A 15,257-nucleotide genomic window follows, 5' to 3' on the forward strand; every position below is an offset into this window, starting at 1 on the left:
AGTTTTTCACCTCCAATTTTAGCAAATGTTTTCCAATTTCCCCCCAGAGTTTGACTTGGGCTGTTCTTCTGTGTTGAGCCGGTAAAGTGTCCAAATGAAAAATTCCAGATCTGTGATGGTCCCAATGGGATCGATAGCACACGCCATTGACCATGTCTGGAATGCTGACCCACTATTATCGAACCCCTAGTGTGACCCATGTAAGTCAACTGGTATCCATAAACAAGAATTACTTAACCAATGACTTTCAGACAGCAGTGACAATAGAAACATTACTTGAATGAAAACTACTACATTGAGGTGTGTTGCTTTACTGAGCATGTATGCCACACCCTTTTCTCTTGCAAATAAAGATGTTCCATCATTAAGTACTTTTAGGATAGAATTTTTTATTCTGAAATCATGAACGAGATTATATTATTTATTTTATTGGCATTGTTATTTTCACTGCAATCCCAGGTAAATACATAGACAGGCATGACTGGCATGGCAACCCATACAACAAATATGTATTTAAACCTCAAAGACTGCAATGCAGCCCAAGTGACTGCTATCTGCACTATATGTAAACACAAATACAATGTAAACGTTGAAAACCAGTTTGGGAGGAGGTACAAATCAAACTGAGACTCATAATACCAAAAACATCATTTTAAGAATGAAAATATTGCCTGGGAGGATCCTATGTACAACTTGACAGACACATGCAGGCCTGTCAAGAATGAAGCAGTTGCTATGAATCTGTCAAAACATGCTCACTGGAGATGCTCAGTATCGGCTGTCATGTTATGATTCAAAACATTACATGATTTTTTCACGGGAAGCTTTGTGGACATCCATGTACACTGCACAGAAATGAAGTAAGTGTTTTCCCCATTATAAAAGTGTATGTTCCATGGAAACCTGCACTGTGCTGCTATGGCAATGAGGAGCTGCACAAATATTATAATTAGTAAAAAAAAAAAAAAAAAAAAAAGTTGAAGAAAAAATGTTAGGAAGCACCAGTAACATATGATTGAAATAAATTATAAACAAAACACTTAAGCTAAAAAACAAACAAAGTTGTAAAATCATAAAAATGTATAGTTCTAGGAATGTACTTATCCAAGAGTTCCACAGTCTGTTTCAAAATCGCTTCTATATCACAACATGTCATATGGTGTCATGATCGGGTGAATGTTTTAAGCTGTCCTCGACACTGGGACACGTCTGAAAAGACACATTTGCAGCTTTACTATCTTTCCTATTGGATGTGTTTCAGACTGAATATTAAAAGTCCTTCAAAGCTCCTGCAGTGTCACAAAAGCTAATACAGCCAATATTTCACAGCAGTAAACAGAATGAGACAAGCACTCCTCCAAGATTGGGCCACATACCTTATCTGTATAATAAACATGAAAGCAGATCTTTTTACACACAGAGGCAGGTCATTTATTGCTACTTAAAAGCCTGTACTGACAGCAAACTACAGTGAGCTGGGCCAATTGCTTCTGGGTACACTTAACTAGAAAAGAGTAATGAAATTCACAATTTTGTGTCCTCTCTCTTTCTTAGTATTTCCCGGGCTGTTTCATGCACTAGCTTAAAGATATTTTGCACCCACACAGAATTCAATGCACAGCAACAGGAAGGTGCAACACACACACATTGCGAACAACCAAGAGAAGGCAAAGCAAAGTTATTGAAATTAATTAGGAGGACACAAATTCAGAGAACCAGATGTGGATTTTTTGACGTGTCAAGCATGGATATTAGCCCCAGAAAAAGGGTTTATCATCATCATAATTCTTTATTTCGGTAAACATTTTCACCATAAAAGACATTTATAACATCCATAAAAGTACTTAAAAAATAAAATGTATACTTAATAGGGTCACCCATGACCGTTAAAAACAGAGTTTCGTAGTATAAATGTCACATTCTTGGTACGTTAGAGTCAGTGGGCGGCCTTAAGGCATTTTCTTCTCAGAAACCAAATGGCACCCAGGTATTTGGCCACTGCAAAAACGATGTGGTCCGACAGAAAGGGTTTATCATATTCTGAGCCGAGGGGTCCATCAAAAACAGAACCTCTCCAGAAATTATTCCAAATGTAAATTAATATTATGCCATTATAATGGTAATCGTTTACTGCTAAACTAATTTTAGGGGCCCAGCAATGAAATTTAGACACAGGTTTGCCTGTTTTCAAAGATTTTGCACTCTTTTTGTGTCTGGTTTATTGATTTCCCTTGGGATGATGTGTGGAACAAAGTTTATTTTTGCGTATGGTGTATCAACATGATTTTTTGCCTTTAAGTGTGTGTTTTACCATAGGCTTGTTTTGGTCATTAGCATGTTATCATTGCTGGATCTCTAGATCCTGTGGAAGGTGCACCTTCCTGCATAAAACAATCCTGAGAGGCTTTCTCCTTTTTCTATGTGTGCTGCATTCTAGAAAGAGGGAAAAAAGAATAGAAATAAAGATATTTATACATGTTACACTTCCTCTGGAGAGGCATATCTCTTTGGCACACCCATGGAAGGACTTCCCAGGGCAGGATAATGCCCATGGAATAACTTCCCAGGGCAGGATGATGTAAAGCAGCGATTTGCGTTGCATTACTCCATATTTTTGGAGCCATTCAAGGCCACGCAAAGTGGGTTTGCGTGGCTTCAAAAATATGACTTACGATTTGGGTTGCTTGTGCAACACATTGCATGGTGCAAGAGTGATGCAAACCAGATAATAAATATGACCCAAAGTTGTGGGTCAATAAATGTCCAAAAAGAAAGTTGGTTGGAACTTCCCCTTTTAAAGAAGCACCAAACACAGGCACAGGTTGGCCTTGACCTCTTCAGGAAACACAACTGCAAATGAGTTTCTTTTGGCATCCCTAAAATAGTGTAATATAGGCAGCAAGAGCCACAGAATAAAGCAGTGTGTTTGGTATTAAGCCTCCAGTAGAGTCTACACATACAAGGCCAGTGGAGGCTTTTAAAGTAGGGATCACGTTCAATGCTCCTTGTGTCACCCACTAGACAATCTGGGTTAGATGCCTTTGAAATGATAAGTGCCATCTATGTGGGAACTTGGAATCCAAAAGCAAAGGCTGGAAAGAACGCCAAGTGAAGAAAGTGCTCTGATGTTCTGCAGGGCTCTTTATCACTTCCTTCAGAAGACTGAGGATTCCACACAGCAGAGAAACTCTTTAATTTCACAAATTCCATACTAACCCAACACTACTGAGGTAACTGACTGGCCCATTAGACTACCAACCCTTTGTGTTTACTTCTCTTGCAACAAAGAAAGTTCACTGAAGCAGTTAATAGCATCAAACATTGTTAAATACCATCACACATAGCACCCAAGGAAAGGAGACTACTTCAAGTGAGAAAGGTCAAGATAACTCATGTCAAGGGGATCAGTGAATGGCTATTGAGCTGTTTTGTCAAAAGAATAAAAACACAATTATACAAATAAGTGACAAAGCTTAAAGGCATACTGCACAGAGGTCTCAGATGTCGTATTGCACGTTCCTCGCACTAGAAGGGGTAGAATGCAATTTAAGGGGCATTTTGCGTGAGGGAATGTGACTATTTGCGGCATAAAGCCAGTGGCGGCCGACCCAATGACAAGATGGTAGGCGAGTGAAGGGGGTGTGGGGAAGCATGGGAAGGGGGAGCGCGAGGGGATAATAATTTTTTTAAACACCTGAAGCTGCCTGCCGCATCGCTCATTGCGCCTTGGTGTTCTGCTTTTTCCTGGTCCCAGCAGACACTGGGACAGCAACAGAGACTCCATGCGCAATCCCCGCACAGTTCTCATGCTACGAGAGCAGTGCGGGCATTGGCCTGAGTGGTCTGGTTTGACACTCCGCTCTGGACAGGGAGTCTGTGCTGTTTCTCCATCCCGGCTGTTCAATACAGTCAGGTTGGAGAAATCTTTGGGGCAGATTTACAAGCCCCTTGCGCCGATTTTACGCTGCCGTTGCGTCACTTGTTTGACGCAGCGGCGGCGCAAATCCTGCACCATGGTGCGGGGTACTTACAACGTGACGTATCTGGGAGATGCATCACGTTGTAAAGCCCTACGCCACATATAGGCGTTCCTGCGTAGTGGGGGCGTTCTGGCGCAGGAACGCCTCCTAAAAGTGGCTGAGTGAAATCTACAAGATTTCACCGAGTCACTTTTAAGCCAATGCTGTGTCAAAACGCTGCGCCTGCTTCAAGCAGGCGTAAGGCTTGATGCAGCATTGGAAGAATAGGCCCTCCCAGAGCATTGCTGGAGCTGCGTCGCGACGCAACTCCAGCAATTCGCCGCTTTTACGGCACAGATGCGACACGCATCTGTGCCGTTTCTGCCCCATGGTGCGCCGCATTGTAAATGCGGCGCACAATTACTGGCGCATCTCTGCAAATTTGCAGGGATGCAACAGTAATTGTAAATATGCCCCTAAGTGCACAAACCAGACCACCTCCCCCCTCCCATGGCCCTGGCCCTGCCTCTCCCTATGCACATTGGCTCAGCCAGCAGGTGCAAAAAAAACGATGATGGAATATCATTTATTTTTCACCTGCTGGCTCTGAGCCAGTGGGGAGATGCTCCTTCACCTTTGCGGAGGAGACGACCCAGGAAATGACTGAGGGAATTGTATGGCAGGCATGGTGACTTTCTAGTATATATAATGGAGAATATGTTTGTGCTTGATGAGTGCTTGAACACTAGTGGATACTCCACAATACTTAGAAGAAACTAAATGTGCTCCAGTTGAAGAATAAAGACATTGTGTGCACCTGACAATGAACAAAAGGACACAGCCCAGAAAAAGAAGATCCACAGAATGTCAAGGAGATAACTGCTAGTGTTACTGAATATAAACAATCGTTTACAATGCCAATCATTTTGCTTTTGTGTATTGAAAAGAAATTCACAAGCTCTATACAGAAGTGGGGGGCACATGTTTAGCAGTAGCTCATTTCCTACACACAGGGAATCTTGGAGAGAGAGAGAGTGAGGAAGAGAGAGAGTGTGTGTGTGTGATATAAAACTGCTTCCATCTTTCTTGCAACTATTCCTTGAGCTAGTGAAGACTGCACTTCTGAGGTACAAAACAAATGGTACTATTGGGCGACTCTAGGGTACAGGAGAGACCAATGGGTGAAATGGAGTCAAAGGAGGGGGTCACAGGGAGCAAAGAGGATGGAGGAGAGGGAATGCTGGGCGCAGAGTAAATATGATGCAAGTGTATGCATCCAGTTCAGTTGAGAGCAAAGGGTGCATTGGGGAGCAAATGATGCAAGGGGAGAATCAGAGGATGCAAGAGGGTGGAAGTAGCCCATGCTCACTCAAACGCACAGCACAGACAGCAGAATCTCATGTTTCCCCACACACAGACAACAAATGCTGCACACGCACAAAGGGATGGACCGCAAGCTTCACAGCACACAGAAAATGATCCAGATGGTCATTAGACAAGTAAGCTTCTCTAGCACATGTAACATGTAGGACACAGGCAGCAGCAGTGCAAGCTTTCCTCACACACACAGATTATTAGGTGTCAGCTATGAAAGCTGCTACTATACACAGATATGGAGACAGAAAAGGTCAGAGCTCCAAAGGTGGGCCAGATCATTTGTGAGGACTTCAGCCAGTCCTCGCTTTACGAGAAATATATTAAATCGAATGACCGGTTCTTTACTTCAAACACTGTAAGGTGCAGAGAAAAACTTAATGACAAGTAGTTTTTCGTTTACATGCTAATTGCTGCTGAACACAGCACGTGGTAGAGGGATACTGAACATCAATGAGTGCAAGCTTCACACACAACACGAGCACTGCAGCACGGCAAACAGCAGTGCATGCATAACTCGCACAGACATTTAACTAGGACACATCTTCGGTTTATGCTTCTCAAACTCTAGTAGCTGCGATTCCAAAATGGTTGAAGCCCGGTGAAAGTACCACAATTAAAAAATTCCGGTTATGAGAAATGTATGACATTTCCTGAGATTTTGCATTACACACTAATATGTAACTTTTGGCAAAAGAATACCTAGGACCAGGCAGATTTGCACACGCCGAGATGAAGGTGCAGTTATATGGATACCACATACACATAGACTGATACAGTGACAAAACACATGTACACACTGATACAGACACATACATGCACTGACCAGCAAATAAACAGTCACAAAAAGGGACAGTTGCACACATGAAGAGATACCCAAAGGGATTTATATACAAATGCACTTACATATGCAATAATGTAACCATTATTATACTTATCAGAGGTGCTGCAGGTCCTGTTGATGGCTCTGCTTGGGATAGCCCCTATGTAGGTATGATTTTTATTTTATTTTTTTATTTTATTTAAGAAGTTTTATATAGCGCTTGCCTGACCCGAGGGTATTGGAGTGCTTTACAAAAGTTACGATGCAGAGAATCATAAAATACAGACTAGTGTAGGTCGATTAGCAGTGAGTTCAGTTATGCGGCTTGTGGACATAGAGTCGCAGCTGAGAGAGGTGACTGTTTCCACACTCTGGCTGCTCCTATCGGTTCCCAAGGGAGCGGTCGAGGAACAGGACTTTGAGCTGGCTTTTGAATTTTGCAAAGGAGGTAATAGTTTTGATGTGGGGAGGAATAGAATTCCAGATTTCGGGTGTGCTTCCGGCAAAGGATCAAGCCGCAGTTTTTTGTTTCCGAGTTTTCAGCGGGATGAGTAGAAGAGAGTTCGAGCTTCGGAGGTTCCTGGTCTGACCGTTTTTTTTTAGTTTGGCCACAAAATATTCAGGTTTGCCGGTGTGCAAGGCTTTGTGTGTGAGGCAGGCTGGGAAGAGACCGAGGCCTAGAGGGCAGAGGCGGGAAACATGGTAGGCAGATCCAGCTGGTCCACTGCAAGGTTATGAAAGGGAGAGGATGCTGGCCCTACAACATACTCTCCATTGAACAAAGGAAGAAGAAACCAGGCGGGCCACCATTATTAGTGGCTTTGGAAGAGTCACAGAATGGGCCCAGCTCTAGGATGTACTCTTTTCTCTGCTGTGCAGTTCTGACTGAGCCACAACTTCATGAGCAAGTCTTTTGGTGGATCAGATCGCTATGCGCATGAAGGCTTCTCAGCAAACATTGGTCCCCATCCCATTTAGATAACCACTGTGCTCTGAGAAACTGCAACCTCATGTGTTTCTCACTGTAAGACAAGATCAAGGGAGCAGGGCAGTTTTCCTCTATGAGGTGAAGAGATAATCCAGGGACCAGGATGTAGGAGATGGCAGTGAAAGGAGATGGCAGTGAAGCGGAAGGTCAGCGAAAGGAGAGTATGTGGCCTAATGGCTAGAGCAGTCGAAATCGAGCGGGAAACTAGGTTCGAGTTTCAGCAGGGATGATCAACATCCTGTGATTCAGAGTAAATCACTTAATCTCCCCGTGCCTAACAAAATGAGTGTGTCTGCCTGTAACACAACTGGTGCTCATCTAAAGTGCTCTGATACTTTCGGGTCTAATTCGCGCTTTATAAAATTCCCAAAACAGAGGCTGTGATCACTGTAGAGTGGCCCCACAATGCTTTTCTTAAAGGACTTACCCATAATTACAGAAACAATTACAGGGCCTGCCAGAAACACTTAATTTACATTTGTGAGCTGGAGAAAAACCCCTTCTTCACTCGAGTACTTACTACTTTAAAATTGTAAGGAAAGCTCACACGATTCTGCAGACAACATGGCGTTAGGTCAACTTCAACCCAACTAGAGCAGGCCTGGAGCAAGGGGCGAGCGCTGCCTCCACGCCACATGCAGGGAAAGTGTGTCCTGTGTTTTTCTTCACACTGCCATTATAAGCCTAAATGACAGAGTTCAATTGCATTACTTAAAGGGATTAGGCAGAAGAAATTCCCCAGTTTGTCTAAAAAGCGTCGAACACTGCTCCTTCACATGGCTGGAGGTACACAGACACCCAAAGAAGTCGGTAATGCAGCCCACTCCGCCTGCCTGGTGTGGGGAGGTAGTGGACTGATGTGGTTGACAGGACAACACACCAATGAGTGAAAGAAGCCAATGTGTGGCACCATCACAGGGTGGGTTGTAGCTAGATTAGTAAAAGGACACAGGAGTCTTGTAGTTTCAAATCGTAACTTTAGAGGAAGACAGAATGTGCAGTTAGTAGAACGTCATTGCCCTCGTTATGCTAAAAAACTCTTTTGGTGGAATAAGGCCATGAGGGGGATCCTCTTTTCTCTGCTGAAGAGTGCCGTTTCTGTAAATAAACATATCAATAATTCTATTTATTGGCATTTCCATGCCACTAGACCAAAATGAAACAAAGGACTCACTGCCATTTCAAACAATTTGCATATGCACAAAAGAATGTACAATATGACACAACAAGTATTAGGTGCCATCTTCAGAAATACTTTTCCTGCTTGCTGAGGCTTTAGCCTCTACTAACCTTACAATTATGGTCGAGAAGAAAATACGGCATGGGGGAAAGCTTCAGGGTGTTTGTTCGTTACAGAATTCGTTGATGTTTTGTTTTATTTAGAGCCGTTTTTACTTTGAATAGTCTTGAAGAACCTAATGTACGGCCACCCCTTTATGACAAATGGTTGGAATAATGTCCCCAAAGGCTCAAAAATGAAGAGTAGTCAATGCTGTAAATGGGCCAGTACAGTCCGGTACTGACTACCGGCATTTTTTATTTTGAGAGGGAGAGTACCTGCGCTTCTCAAGAGTGACGTGATACTTTTAATTGGAGCGTATTAGCACTTCTCAGAAACAAGCAGGTACTCTGTTGCAGGGTACCTGCACTTCTATTTTTCCATTTCTTGCACTGGTATTAGACAAGATTTCTATATGTCGTGGGTATGAACAGTGCTTTAAATGGGCCGGTACTGTCCGGTACTGAGTACCGGCACTTTTTTATTTTGAGAGGGAGAGTACCGCCACTTCTCGAGAGAAATGTAATACGTTTAATTGAAGAGTACCAGCACTTCTCAGAAGCAAGCTGGTACTCTGTTACAGAGTACCTGCACTTCTATTTTTCCACGTAAAGCACTGGGTATGAACACTTTGCTGACAGGATGTGTTCACCACTGCCTGACCCCAGTCAAGAGGCTTTTGCTGGAAAGATGTCTCAACTCCTCCCACCGCACGAAACATCCAGAAAGAGCCATAGTAGGTTATTTACTATTTGTTTGATTTCAGGCAGAAAAGAGTGTCTGCAGCAAACTGCTGACCATCATCAGAGGGACTATGCACCCCCTCTGTTTTCAGAAGCGCCGAGAGGTAAAAAGGCCATCCAATAACATCGGGAGCACTTCCGGTTAGAGTTGGAAAGGCCCCAGGCGCTTGAAGAAGGAATGAGAGACGGTGATTGAGACGCCCCGCAGTGCAGGGCGCCCTTGCATCCACCGATGCCCTCTGCTGTAATGGCTTTGACCTCTCTGGCTCGCCGTTTGTCTTCCTTCACTGGATATTGTAATCCTGCATTGTGAGGTGGCCCGGCGGTACACGAATACAAATCAAAATGTGTGCTCCCGCCTCAGAAAGCTTGGCAAGCTCCTCTGCCCTCATTTTCTCTGGCTCGGCAGCAAGCGGGATGGTCGAGCAATGCTGCCAAGCTCTTGGAACTTCACATAAAGAACTACGCTTGCAGTACTCATGAAAACACATGGTATTAAGGTAGGGTATTAAGCAGGGGGGTAGGAGAACTACGGGGCATATTACCAACAACTAGCGATATTTATCGCTAAATGCGCTTAGCGACTATTTTTTATTGCTGCCTATCGCCGGATATTTTAGCGGGGGAAAACATGCTATTAGCAACGTTTTTCTCAATAGCGCTAAAATATCCAGCGATAGCGGCGTAATGCGAGAATATAGCGATATTCTCACATTAGCGACGAAATGCTCTTAGCCATGTTATCCACCTCCCATTGGATAACATGGCTAAGAACTGGTCAGAGCAGGCATTAGTTTTTGGCGATAGCGGGAATATTTGCATCGCTACGCAAGCCTTGTGAATAGGCGATAGCGACGTTATCGACTGCTTTCAGTCGCTAACGGGTTGGGTACGCCCACTTTGCATGTCATTAGCGATAAATATCGCTGACATGCAAAGCGTGCCCCAAACCGCTCGCTATCACTTACTGCTGTTAGCGACAGCTTGATAATAGGGCGATATAATTTTCGCCGCTTAGCAGCCGACTAAAAGTGCCTATCGCACCCCTTGATAATATGCCCCATCGTTTCGGTATAGAATCGATTGGTTCTGAAGTGAAACAGTGAGAAAGACAGGCATGTAGTCACAGCTTGCAAGTATATTTCATTCTATTTACATTCTGCAAAATAGTTAGTGACAAAAACATGAACCTTGCATTTTCTTGCACAAAGCAAACAAGGGTGGGAGAGGAAAAAAGAAAGAATAAACGAAATCTTCTTAGCTACATTCCTAAACCTCAGAATGCAACTGGACTAAGCAAAACATTTCCTTTCTTGGTTCAGGCGGTTATAAGAAAATACTGAACTTAAGTTTGACAAAAAACAAGTTTTCTTTCACCGTTGAATGTGGAGGACAAATTATTTTGTTATTGTCAGCATGTTAACTCATTCCATCGATTCTCTATGCATGTTGCAGATGGCGACATGATTTAGTCCTTTCTGGGATAAAGTTGACCTTAACCAAGTTTCAGTTGGCGGGAGACCAATGAAGCTTCTCTCAGCCTCAAAGAAGTTACTGGAATAAATAAGAGCATATGTTGCAGGTTCTGAACCTACATAAAGAAAGTCCTCTCTATTGGAAGTATTTTTGAGAGTATGGCTGCTGATTCAGGCTCTGAAGAGTGCTTAAACACACTTGATAATATATTTAACTGAGCTGAAGGTGGCAAAGGTTCAGTTTCTTGGTATGAATCAATGGTGCCTTGTGTGTGTCTGTGAGCCAATTTTTGTGGTTTCAGTCCATAACACACTTCTCTACAAAAAGATAAAAAAAAGTAATCACACATTGCATTTTATTGGGTGAGATTAGTGTATCATGCTATAAGGAAGTCACCATCTCTCTATGACCTGGACTAACCTTTGACTGTCCACTGTTGCAGCCATGTGAGAGTTAGTTGGTATTTTAGGCAATTTGACAGCAATAATAAAACGGTATTCATAATTCAGTAACCACCTACTACCCCAGGCCTCTAGAGGATGCTTAGAAGCTTTATCAAAGAATGAAAGCATTTAGAAATAGTGCTATTTAAAAACCTTTCATTGGACCTCCAGTTGACAATTCACTGGGGTTAGCAAACAGCAACACACAGCCACTAGATGTGGTCCTGTGTGTAGGTGTTAGTAAAAGAACTATAAAATTTGCCATCTAATCACAGCATTTCCAATTTTAATAAGGCATGTTGTAATAAGCACTGCAATAAAATCTGCACAGGGCTCCCAGAAGTTACATTCGTCTATGGGGACATTCCAGAGGCATTTTCATCAGAACCTACCCCATCATAACTGCAGTGCTGTGGGCAATGTGGAACCAGGAAAATATTATATTCGCAGCCTCCCTGTTGAAAAAATGTGTGCCCATGGGCAATCATATTTCAACATATAACTCTCCTGCCATTTGCTTTAGCATTGCACAGGATGGTGGGCAGGGAAGCTACCACAGACGGCTGAAGTGTATTGCTTGTTCTCCTGTAACTAAAAGGTGGAAATCGAGACATTTTATGCACTTAATGCAGGATGAAATATAAAATACAATAAAAAAAATCTTTAAATGTTTGCTGTCCAATATACACAAAGAATTAGTGCAGACGGATTACATAAGTGCATAAGTGCAGAATGTTCACAAACAGAAATGCTAAAGTCGCAGACCAAGAAGAGATTCAATAAGCCTCGTGTTTGAGATGCTTGGAAACCGAGATTTACAGAGTGTATATTGGAATTTGATGCAATACAAATGTGAAAAACCTGATGTGAAAGAAACAGACACATGAAGCCTTGCATGTGAAATGCTCGTAAAAGCAATATGCACTGTGTGTAATGTGCTGTTGTATGGTAATACCAATGTACAACCGATGGAACGTACCCTTGCTGCACAGTAGTGTGTAGATCTACTTTGTGTTAATTGTAAACAAATTTCGAACGCAAATCAGTATTTGTGTTGAAAAGTAAATTCCAGCACTACACTTTATCCCAGGTTTGCATCACTTTTTTGTAACCCAAACTTGGTGAAAAAAGTCAGTAAATTTCCCAATGAGTCTTTCTGCATTTTTCTGGTAGTCTATCTGATACTGTGTGCAGCCTGTAATGTTATTAAAAAAAATGTCCCTACATATTAATTTTACTTTCACTCCTAGGCTGGGATCTCATAGATCTGCAGATCTGTGAAGTTCTCATACCAACTGAGCTTTACTCACAGAACAAAACATTTCCCATAGGTAGGTTTATCTTGCATTCATTTTTTATTCAGGGAGTCTGCAATTATATCTTACATGCAGTTATTGCCCGTGATTTAGGGCTACTGGAATTATGTATTGGGGAGAGATAGATTATGTGCCAGCATTGACTAAGTTATAGAGCAAAACAATCCAATCATGCTACATAGTGCAGTACTTTTTGTGATGGTATTACTTCATTATTTGGAATCTTTTAGACATCTTAATGACTGTCCGAATGTTTCACTTAATTAATAATGGTTTAGTAGCCAAAGGTTGCATATATGTTGAATGTGATGATCCGAGTTGTGGTCTTGCCATGTTGTGGAGTTGTTTGAAGTGAAAAGGAGTTAAAGATACGTAGCCCTCTGCTGACTGCACAGTATGGATGGATAGAAGTATATGAGTGCCTTGTGGCCTACGCTTGGAGTGTTTTATTATGAGATGAAGAGTAACATCCACCAAAAGTGTAAACTCAGTGGGAATTAAAACGCCACATGTTCCTCATAGTACAACAAGGCCTTACAGCACCCACAATACACTTTGATAACAACACCGACTGCCTGGAATGACCAGAGCAGATGGACATAGAGGTTTAGGCCAGTAATTCATGGCTAGCTTAGATGGTGCGACTGGTGCAGCCACACCTGAAGCCGGGGTCGGGTTTGCTGTATTCAGGAATAATGTATGGGTTTAGAAGTACCTGCTGCAGAGTTTCTTGTGGACTCAGTAGTTTTCTGGCAACAAAAAAAATCAAGAGAATGTGATTAATGTGAGATCAGAGTTTTGTCAAGTGGCAGCTTTGACTCATCATAAAGCAGTGCAGAGGGTTAATACGCCTGCTGCAAACCACGTGTACCATGCAGATCACATAACTGAATTTGTGTAGATAGCTCAGTGGGTTACTGCTTTTGTCACAGAGATCCTTTTGTAGCTTGCAGTTCAAATCTTACAATCCTAATATAGCGCAGTGACCTATGACTGTAATTAAAGAGCTGCATATAAACTGCATCCTATGTTAGAATGGTATGTTTTTTCCCAGTCTTTCATTATCCTAATGTTGCTAAAAAAGGGTTAATTTGGAGAGAAATACATTTCTATTAGTAAATTCAACCCCAACCACTGTGGTACGTATTAAATCCTGAGTTTCTGCTCCTCCTGATCAAAAAATCGTCAAATATGCTGGCTACTAGTATGGATGGCATGTGATTTCTGCACCTTGTAATCCTCACTGTCTTATGGAACATTTCCTATAGACTGATTTACATATGTATCATTCATAATCTTTGTATATTGTGTGTTTGATGTAAAGTGATCTGACACTCTACACTGATATGAGTAGTGCTTAAAAATCAATGAAATGCATGAAAGAGAGGGGCTATGGAGAGATGAGGACAACTGTTGGAGGTTGGTAGTGAGGGAATTCGTGGAGAAGAAGGTCATGGGGGCTATTAAGAGTTCACAGTATCCCAATAGACCTGTATTTCTTGTACTGAAGCCATCAGTGCAACACGGTCTAACCAAAAACAATGTCAGACAATATAATCCTAAATACATGTTGCAATTTTGTTTTTCGTTAGAGAATATATACTTCAGTGCTTTTTAATCACATATCCACAGTATTGTTTTCACTATTTACTTTGTCATCAAATCTTCACCATTCCTTATTTAAATATCAAGAAGGCATAGTTCAAAGAAACCTAGTCACAACACTTTTCCATAGAAACCTTTTTTTTAAAAACACATTATAACTGATTGTTTTTCCACTTATATGGTTATTATCTCTTGGCACATCCTACACTCTACTCACTCCTACATACACAAAAAAATGCATCCTTTCATACATGACACTCATACCAATCCCAGCCACACTGTACATACACCAAAGGAATCAACAGGAAAAGATTTCTGTTTCAGCCATTGTTGTGTTGCAGGCTAGGATCTCTCCTAGAGCAGTCAATGCATGTTTCAATGGATAATCAACTAGTTTCCTGTCCACCTCCGGGACCTCGTAATCTAAACTGTGTGAAAGTTTGCAATAGTAAGGTATCTTTATTCCCGGTGGAGTTTTGCAGGCATAAGAGATACTCAGTGATTAGAGTTCCTGGTTAATACTGATCACGCCAAATTAATTCCTAGGCATCTCCCGGGTCGCTGTGATAAGTTCTATGAATGAAGTAAGGATACCCTGTTGTGGGTCCTCCTTGGTGATCTCACATACAATCCTGGGCTCAAGACACTCCCAAAGGATTGGGGGGGCACCAAAAAATGTTTACCACACCGGGCACTACCAGCATTAAAGCAAGCCCTTCATTAAATAAAATCATTAATAGAACCTGATGACAGAATATAACTTGTTTCATTAAAGATTCTGTTCAAATAGGGCCTTATGTCATGAATGGTTGCAAGGCACTGTGGGCCAGATGTAGGTAATTTCTATGTACCGCTTCCTAAATACCGAATTTTACGGATTCGATATTTAAGAATCGGTAAATAGTATGTAGGTAAAAAATCGGTAATTTTTACCGATTCGGTAATATTCGTTATTACCGATTCGGTATTTACTGAAATCGGTAATAAGGAATACCTTCCCATTCTTTCCTATGGGCCTAGAGGCCCATAGGAATGAATGGGAAGCCATTCACTATTATCGGTTCGGTAAATACCGAATCGGTAATAGGGGGAGCATATTCAAGGGTGGCAGGGCGTCACATTGACACCCTGTTGCACCCCTGAATCGTGCATGTGTGCACATGTGGCGCACAGACATGCCCTAAGGGCATGTATGTCTGCCACATGGCACTTTTAAAAAAGCACAAAATTGCTTTTTAAAGGTATCCGTTA

The 15,257-nt window shown here is 42.1% G+C and overlaps 1 protein-coding gene across 1 annotated transcript in view; it reads right to left on the reverse strand.

Moving 5' to 3' along the window:
• The window catches only part of UNC5D (unc-5 netrin receptor D), a 1,369,357-nt gene that overhangs the window by 698,748 nt on the left and 655,352 nt on the right, over positions 1–15,257 (reverse strand). The window lies entirely within an intron of this gene.

The sequence above is a fragment of the Lissotriton helveticus genome, chromosome 11, assembly GCF_964261635.1.
Source record: "Lissotriton helveticus chromosome 11, aLisHel1.1, whole genome shotgun sequence".
NCBI classification, from domain to species: Eukaryota; Metazoa; Chordata; class Amphibia; order Caudata; family Salamandridae; genus Lissotriton; species Lissotriton helveticus.